Source organism: Vidua macroura, chromosome 3 (assembly GCF_024509145.1).
Source record: "Vidua macroura isolate BioBank_ID:100142 chromosome 3, ASM2450914v1, whole genome shotgun sequence".
Taxonomy (NCBI): Eukaryota; Metazoa; Chordata; class Aves; order Passeriformes; family Viduidae; genus Vidua; species Vidua macroura.
In genome coordinates this window covers 39,913,975-39,923,087 of record NC_071573.1, presented here as the reverse complement: position 1 = coordinate 39,923,087, position 9,113 = coordinate 39,913,975, and the positions used below count along the sequence as shown (strand labels likewise).

Below are 9,113 nucleotides of genomic sequence, written 5' to 3'. Positions count from 1 at the left end.
AATTCGAGTTAGCACTTGAAAATTCAAAAATACAACATTGAAATGATGGAATGGATGGTTCGAAGGGGTTTTCTTTGTCTTTCTTTGATAAAAATTATGATTTCCATTTTTACACCTTCTAAAATACATCTTGAAAGTTACTAGTTTAGATAACAAAAATATTTCCAAAAGAAGGAAATGGATTGATGCAAATGAAAATACAATATTCTACATATTCATCATCTAGTACAAAGGCTTGCCCTTACACAGGAAGCTCTATGGACATTTCTAGTCTCACACAAACACGGAAGAATTTTTCAACTGACTAGAAAATCTTTTTTTTAAAAAAAAGAGAAATAAAGATCAGAAAAGTCTATGCATCCTCACTTACTAGATGTTGGTTACTAAAGATTGGATCTGTTTTGTGGGTGAGTATACTTCCCATTCACACACATAGTTACACCTCTTCCCCCTGCAAACAGATGTGTGATTTTGGGTCTGAAAGAAAGGGCTATCTTTTTTCTGTTCAACAGGCTTTGGTTTTCAAAGTCAAGGGGTATTCTTCCTGGATCTATTTCCTCGATTTATTACCTAGAAGGCAATAAAAGTCATTCAATATTTGGTAAAAAACTGTCCTAACTACATCTTCATGTGAGCCATTTAGTCCAACTTCAGTTGCTTGCATGCAATTCTTTTTCCCAAGTATCATGGCAACGAAAGAATAATTACATTGATGACAGATCATGTTTTGCAGGAAGACATCTATGGCATGTTTAGCACACACCTACGACATGCCTTTTTTATTAAGGGATTTTTTTCAAGAAATCTCTCTACATTTAATTGTTCCAATTCTTTAACTCTGGATTTGTTCAAATACTGAAAAACTCTCATTAAAACCAACACCTTGCTTTCTAAATATCAGCTACCACAATTCTATTTGGGCTGTCTAGATCATAGCAATCAGTAGAGGGCAATTGTAGGTATCACCTTGAAAATAGATTTTCTTTTATCACAGTCTATATTTTTTACAACTATCATTCTTATAGAAACAGAGTTCAATTTAAGATCATAAGAATTGTTTCTAGACTACTAATAAGATAAGAAATCTACTCTGGAAATTTACCGAAGCTCATTTGCTCTACAAGAGAAATGTGAGAAGTGGAATGTAGGCAACCAGGTGGTGAGAAACCCATTCCAAACCTACCAACTGAATACCTTACCATGACTTGATTTGATGAACAGAGAAAATTCTGAAGTGTTCTTAGTAAAAACATGGCTTGATCAAGCAGATTTCAACTGAAGAAAGAGCTTGATTGATTGTTCATTTCTTGAATTTCTGGAGGTTGAGATTGGAAACATAATCACTACAAATACAGTGAAGTCAATAACTATTGATTCCTCAGACCCATCAAAATATCCAAGAGAGGCTTTGTTTGAAAGAGGTATGTAATAAAAAGGCACTGAATTAAATGACAGACACACACTTTTGAATGGACAAGTCCTAAATTTACCCTCTGGAAAAGCAGGACATCAATCAGAACAGAAATTCTCAGAGCAAGAAATGAAATTGCAAGCTGGTTTTAATTCAAAGGTAATTGGGCAACTATGTCATGTCTATTTGTTCAAGATCATATTGCAGTGCTTCTGCCAAGTAGAAATACTATCAGAAAAGCAGAAAGTGCACTTTCATTGCACTAAGTCGAACTGCAGCAGTTTTCACAGGAAGCACTTCAAGAAGCAGCAGTGTATCAAAGTTCCTATCAAGCCTTCTGGATTAGTACTTGCAGGTTTCTCAGATGGATGAACCATAGTATCATTTCAAGTCATTTGGTGGGAAAAAATATGTTGAGCATATATGGTGCCCTGTCCATCGTTTCTAGCTTGCAAAAGAACAAACTAGCCATTCTTAAAAATCTGCAACCACAGCATATGCAACATCTATGCAATGCGAGCTGGGCAGTAGCAGGCAGAGAGCACAGTCATTTGACAGCAGTTTGCAGGTTGCCCAGGAAAGAGCAGTGTCCTTGAAATGTGCAGCAAATCAAATATCTTGGCAAGATAGGGATTTGTCAGTTTGCAAAGTGCGCTTGGGATTGTCAGGGTAGCAAAGTTTGGGGGGGGGGCAATTTGGATCTGGGACTCATCCTTGGTTGTTGGGATTTTTTGGAGGCGGCCGCCCACTCAGGGCCACAGGCCCCTGAAAACAAAGACCAGCCCTTCTCCTTTTGAAAGAAAACTGGCCAGCCCATTTTCCTGATGTCTGTTTGCAGGGTGCGCTTGGGACTGTCAGGGCAGCACAAGTTTGAGGTGGGGGCAGGCTGGGTCTAGGATTCATCCTTGGTTGTAGGGATTTTTTGGAGGCGGCCACCCACTCAGGGCCACAGGCCCCTGAAAACAAAGACCAGCCCTTTTTCCTGTGAAAGAAAACTCACCAGCCCAGGTTCCTGATGTCAGTTTGCAGGGTGTGCTCGGGAATGCCAGGGCAGCACAAGTTTGAGGTGGGGGCAGGTTGGGTCTGGGACTTATATGCAGTACTTACATCCTGCCCCAAATTCTCTCAGCTATATTGTTTAGCACCAACAAAAAAACCCCACGTTTTACTTCTTTTTAACTAACCTCTCGTTAGTAAAAGGGTTTTAAAATCATGGGGATTTGGGGAGTTCGAAGGAAAGTTAGGCTTAGTAGGTCCTGGGAAAATACCCTGGGAAAGTATGGGCTTTGTACTTGCTAGAACTGCACCTGTGTAACCAGTATATGATAAATTATATAATTGTTAGATGTGATGATTTTTTAGTAGTTAAATATAATTACTGTTTAATCATAAGAATAATAATGAGAAACTGTGATCAGGAGCTGGAGAAAGATCATAAGAAATTCATGCTTGAATAAGATCAATGTATACAATAGAACAATATAAGTTTAATAATTAATATGTAAGTTACATAACAATAGAATATAAAATACATTCAGCTCAAAAGCCATGTCAGAGTCAGATTTGGGTCTGTACCCCTGATTCCCAGAGCTCTTCAACAAAAGCACCTGCATATAATCATATTCCGTGATTATGTGTGTTCCTGAACGCTAACACTCTCATTTATTATCTGAACCAAAAATTTTTCCCAAAACTAACTTCTTCATCTAAAACCATTCAACTTTACTCCAATCCAAAAAACTAAGCTACCGCCAGAGCACCCCACACCGCAGCCCAAAAAGACCTACACCACATCCCAACTTCAAAAAAACCAAACCATATCTGCAAAAAAATTCTCTACATCTACTGATATTTTCTCCACAACAAAAAAAATTTATCTAATATTATTCATTCTTCTTTTTCATCTTTCCTATATACACCCTACTTATTAAATAAACAATTCTTTTCATTTTTTCTCAAAAAAAATTTTCCTTTAAAGCCTATTAAAAAAATGACTGAAACCTGCCTTCTATAAAGAAACACATTAATTTCAAAACATTTCCTCCCAGTTTATCTCAAACTGAGACATTTCTGAGATTTGGATCCTATTCCAGTGCACCAGAACCAAATCGATCTGCTCCAGCTCTGAAAACATCAATGACACCAAACTCAGCTGCCAGCATGAAACACCTCACAGTTCCTACCCCTGTCCCTCACCCCCTGCTCTCTCATGACCTGCGCTACCACACTACAGATGGCCAAGACTGAGATTAATCACAGAGAGCCATTATACTGATATTCCCAGACATTTCAGCTTCCATGGGGGATATTGCAGGAACCTCCTGCATTCCATTTCCTAGTGCAGCAACAAGACAAAGTCCTCCCCCAGCCTATGTCTTCATAAAATATTATGCAAGGTTCAAACAAGCCTTGAGCCCTGAGGGGCACTGGCTGCTGAAAAAGGCCAACTCTGCACCCAGAGAAAATGAACACCACAAACGGATCCGTGAACACCAGATGCAAGGGACACTGACAGCTTGGACCTGCAATTAACTCAGCAATGGAAAAACGTGAGCCCGAAGGTCTCACAAGGGAGTGCAGAATGTATTGAACACTGTTTCTAGAATGCGCCCATGTCATTTTTTAAAGGTGTGGCTCAGTTAAGGAGCAATATCAATAAAGCCCACAGATGGAAAGCCTGTTTTTTGCGTTTTTTTTCCTTTAAAAAAACTCAACTATCTAAAACACGGTTTAGTAATTCAGGTGAGTTCAGCCTGCAACTTTCTATTGAAAAAGGATCAACTAAGTCTACTCTCTAAGATATAAAGAGCAGTTCAATGTCTGAAGGAGGTGGGACACTATCATTTTCCCACTGAACCTTGGCCAAAAGAGAAGCTTCTCTCTGCCCCAGGAGCTGTGAGGAATTTGGGCAGGTGAAATGACATCTGAGAATTGCTGTAAATTCAGAAGCAGAAAGAGAAGATCTATCACTAAAAGAAAGACAGAAAAAAGGGAGAGGTTTCCAAAAACATCTCTGCACTCTAATAAATCATTATTTCCAATTCCCCAGTGAGAAGAACAGAACCCTGCAGCAATTAAGACCGCACAGTCCACAGCAGCGAGAGCTCAGCACACATCCAGAGAGGCAGTTCCAGGATCTAAAAAAAAAAAAAATTGATTTATTTGTTTTAAAGTTACTTGAAGGTTCTTAAAACCAAACCAAACTTTGCTCCTGATTTTGGCTTACTGACACACACACAGGAAACAGAGGGTCACACAGGCCCTGCTTGCAGAACTCCTAATCCAAACCCTCACCTTTCCTGCCCAGCGCTGAGGGAAAGCTGACAGAGCATTAATAAAGTCAGAGGGTGATGAGAGCAGTCATCACCGCAGGCCTTCAGGCTTGGCAAGATTTTGTTGTGAATGGACCTAAATTCAACTCCTCCATCTAAATCTCTGACAAGTCTTGTCAGAAAGATACTGGACAGTCACTCAGAGCACAGAATTAAAAGACTGCACAAGGAATAACCAAAGCTTTGCCATGAATTGCACATGTTCCTTTTTCCCCCTCATCGCTCTGGGATTGTAGGACCTGACATTTGCAACCTAAGCAGACCTAAGGCACTGGTTCCAGCAGCAGCTGCAGTTCTGAGCTTCCTGTTCCCTGGATTGCTCATCTAAACACTCCCAGCAATCTCACCTTGGCCTAGAGACTCTGTCCTCAGAGGGAAGGAAATAAAACCTGGTGGGACACAGCTCTGGCACCACATTTCCTTCTCCCCTCTCCCCTTTTCCAGCAAACCAGGCTGCTGGAAATGGCATTCCTTACAAAGCCCATCACAGCAGAGGAGAAGAGGAACCTGCCACCTACCCACACCACAGGCAGGACCAGTTTGGGTTTGGCAACTCAAACACCAAAGCTCTTGGCAAGGTCGGGACAAGTTCAGTGGATCTCCCTGTCCTGAAAGAGAGGAGAAAAGAAAAGTTAAGCTCACTGCGAAATCAAAGGCTCCTGTATTTCATCTTTTGGCTTGGATTGCTTACCATGGAGTTTTAGCCATAAAAAAGGAGAGGTGGCACCAAATCAAATAAAAAAGTGCCCTTTCGCAGTGTTTTTATTCCAGACATTCAAAGGAAGGTCATTTTTCTTTTAGCATTCTTTCCTTAAATTTAGCAGAACCATTCTCATCCCAGACCCCACTCATCAGTTGTTCAATCCTCTGGCACTGGATCTGGACAAAGGAAGGTATACATCCAGATCACAGGAAAGCACGGAGAGAAGCCCTCTGAAACTGGACAGAGAAAAACAACAGGAAATGCAGAAAAACAGAGCCCTTCTTTGCATGACTGCATTCCTTTTCTAAAGACATCTGCAGCTGGATGCTCTTTGCATTTGGCTTCCTTTAAAGGAATGGATTTGCTGCTAAACATATCTCAGACCCAGATATGACCAGGAGAAGGTGGAATGGAGATGAGGAGTCAGACAGGGAATAGCCAGAGAGATGCAGGGCCTGGGAACACCGAGGATGGAGAAGGAACAGGTATTGTTCTCCTTGTTTAGATCTATCAGTGCTGGGAGCTTGGAAGGCACACAGTACTAGAGAGATCCTGGGCAGGAGCAGGATCCAGGATAAGGGCAAGCTGCTCCCACTCCAGGGCTGTGTCAGGGAAGGAGGGGAATTTTTTTCTCTCCCCTTTCCAGTGGGATGCAGGTGTCACCCCCTGCAGAGGCAGGAAAACTGCCTTGCAATCAAGTACAAAACCTGCCTGGCAAACCCAGGTTGCCTGGAGCCAGCAGCCATTTCTCCTGGATTTCCTGCTTACAGGTATTTTAAGCTTGCTTTGCCTCAAAGGCACTTTTTTGCCAAGGGCATTCTCATCTCTTTTGGATCCTGAACAAAAGTTTGGAAAGCTGACTTTCATGAGGGAACTACTTCCTATTTTGATCAGTGTTAACTTGGAGATTTCCTTGGCATCAAAATCAGGGGTTAAACCATTCCTCACTCGCCTGCTCCTCTACCACAGTGTGGCTCTCTCTCCTACGGACCTTGGGGTGCCCCAAATGACATCAGAGCCCTGAGTGTCCACCCCCTCGCCCTCAGCCTTTTTTCCTCACCCCCAAAGAAGGCACAGAACGAGTCAAACTGCCCTGGACAGCAGTGTGGTGCTTTATTCAAGCCCTTTCTACCTGTACATCCCCCCCAAAAGGGACTCTGCTGCAACAAGAATGGGGGACAGCCCCCAGAAGTTCCTCCCCAGCCCCGCAGTCACAGGCAAGAGGCAGAAAGAGGGAGTGGCAGCAGAGAGGACACAGGAAGAAAAGTAAGAACAGGGTGCAGAGTTAAATTGAAAAAAATATTTTTAAAAACCCACAAACAAACAAAAAACAACAACAACAAAACCTGGAATGGGCAGCATGACAGTAAGGGATTAAAAAAGAATGGGGACAGGGAACGGGACACAAGGATCCGGTAGAGAAACAATGGCACACGGAAGTAACAGAGAGAATAAAAAAGGAACACTAGTGAGGGAAAAAAAAACCCAACAAACCAACAAAATCCACTTGATACTGTCTCAACTCGATAGCAACTATTTAAATACTGTATCAAGAATCCTAAGGACACGAGGTTTACAAATCTCAGAAACTGCTCAGCTTAGCTACTTCAAGGACTTTCCCAACCAGGGAACCGAGCGCTCCCAGCTTGAAACAACACATTTGCTACAAATCCGATAGAAATTGCACTTGGCTGCCGGCGCTAGAACTGTTTCCACACACAGACAGCTCGAGGCTGCTTGAGTTGCCCTTTGGGCAGCAGGTCCAGGGAACGCAAGCAGGACCCTCACCTCCCAGCTGGCTCAGCCCGGACTCCATGCAGCACTCAGCCAGAGCTGCGGGGAGCTGAAATTTTCCCTGGGAAGCCCTGCACGGCAAACTGTGCCCCCTCCACGCCCCCCGCACCTCTCACCTCCCGGCAAAGAGAGCAGCTGCTTCCTCCTGCTGGGTGCTCCTGGTTGCGGGCAGCTGCCGCCCTGCGGGCAGGAGGATGGCTCAGGCGGTTCGGCTGACTGTTCTTCCCCAATGTTTTTGTGTTTTCCTCCATTTCCCCAGGGCGAAGGGGAGCAGGGATGAAGAAGGCGGGGGGAGAGCGGCGGGAGCGCGGAGGGGCAGCGGCGGCGGGACGGGACGGGCGCCCGGCACGGCATAGCGTAGGGTCCTCTCGTAGGAGAGGAGGAGAGGTACAGAGGCATCCCCGCCACTGCCTGCCCGCGCCCGCCTGGCTCCCACCCGGCCCCGGCGACGCTGAGCCCACAGCCGATGTCCGCACAGCTGAAAACACCGCAGAAAACTGCGCTGGGGTGGTGTCGGTGTCGGGGCTGCATGCAGGCAGCCGATTAGACGGAGTGGGGGTACTTGCTTTCCCGCCCTTTTTTGCCCCCCCTAAGGCGCATGCGCGGAATGTCGCCATCCTTGGAAGGTCAAGTGACTGGCGCGCTGACCCGCCATCTTGGGTGTAGCGCCAAGTGACTTCCGCCCTTCATCGCCACAATATTTGGTACTGGCAGAAGCCACTTCCGGCTGAGCCGCCATCTTTGTTGTGGTACCCTTAAGGCTCCCCGCTCTTCACACAGGCATTTGTCCAGTCGGCTGCCTCAACCCGACCCCGACGCCGATCCCGCGCCCTCCGCGCGATTTTTCGCTGCCTTTCCCAGCGTGAGAAAACGGTTGGCGGGGTCAGCGGTACCGGAGCCGGACGGCAGCCGCGCGAGTAGCGGCAGAGAGTGGCGGCAACGCCTCTGCCGGGATCCTGCCGCGGCCGCCGTCTTAAGTATGGCTGGAGCCCGACCCGGCTCATGCAGGGTCCTGGTACGCGGTCGCTTCTGCCATCTTGAAATGGCAGCTCTGTACCGACGCCGCTCGCCCCCCCGCCCATTGCCCCCGGCGCGCTGCGATCGCGCCTCCGCCACCCGCCGAAACCGGCCCCGCCGGGCCGCCCCGCCGCTGTCATTCTTCTCAGTCACCGCCCCGCACGGCAGCCGCTCCTTGCAGCGCCGTGGCCCCCGCTCAAGCCCGGCCACGTCCCTTTGCACTCTTAACTCTCCTTCAGCGCTCTCCCCTCTATTTACAGGCACTGCCCCGCTCGCCGCTCACTCCTGCCCCTCGCCCTTCCCAAGCTCGGCAGCCGCGGAGCCCGCCGCTGTCCCGGGGAGAGGCAGTACCGTTCTCTGTCCACAAGGCGGCAGCACTGCCTCCTTGTCCAGGCCGGGGCTGCGACGCGCTTTGGGGCAGGCAGAGAACGGAGGCCAAAGCTGCCTGAGAACCCCTTTCTATTCCCTTCAGCCCCAGCATCTGTTCTTATGGTTTCAGGCCACTTGATTGGTTCATTCCTAGGTAAAAACGTTATGGCATTGTTTTCAAAATTACTACCCATCTCTAGTCAGAGTTTCCTACATTCCTGTACAAAATAGAGTGGATAGAGACACGGTTTCTTTCCAAATAATTTGAGAGATAAATTCCTATTCTTTGCCAATACCTATAAAAACTAAAACCTTGACACGTTTTAATATTCTACACCCACCCCTCCGTGTGAATTTTCTGGCAGCTTTTGGTCCCTCTGGGAGAGGGTAACCCAGCATGACCCCTCCTCATTCCTCACTCGCCTGCTCCTCTACCACAGTGTGGCTCTCTCTCCTACGGACCTTGGGGTGCCCCAAATGACATCAG

At 46.3% G+C, this 9,113-nt stretch overlaps 1 long non-coding RNA gene across 1 annotated transcript; it reads right to left on the bottom strand.

Annotated features, from left to right (window-relative positions):
* Positions 1 to 2,878: 2,878 nt before the first annotated feature.
* LOC128805054 (uncharacterized) lies at positions 2,879 to 7,746 on the bottom strand. Its single transcript, XR_008436265.1, has 3 exons — positions 7,357 to 7,746; positions 5,262 to 5,351; positions 2,879 to 4,548 (listed from the first exon to the last, which is right to left on the bottom strand). It is a non-coding gene; the product is annotated as an uncharacterized LOC128805054 (long non-coding RNA).
* Positions 7,747 to 9,113: the final 1,367 nt, after the last annotated feature.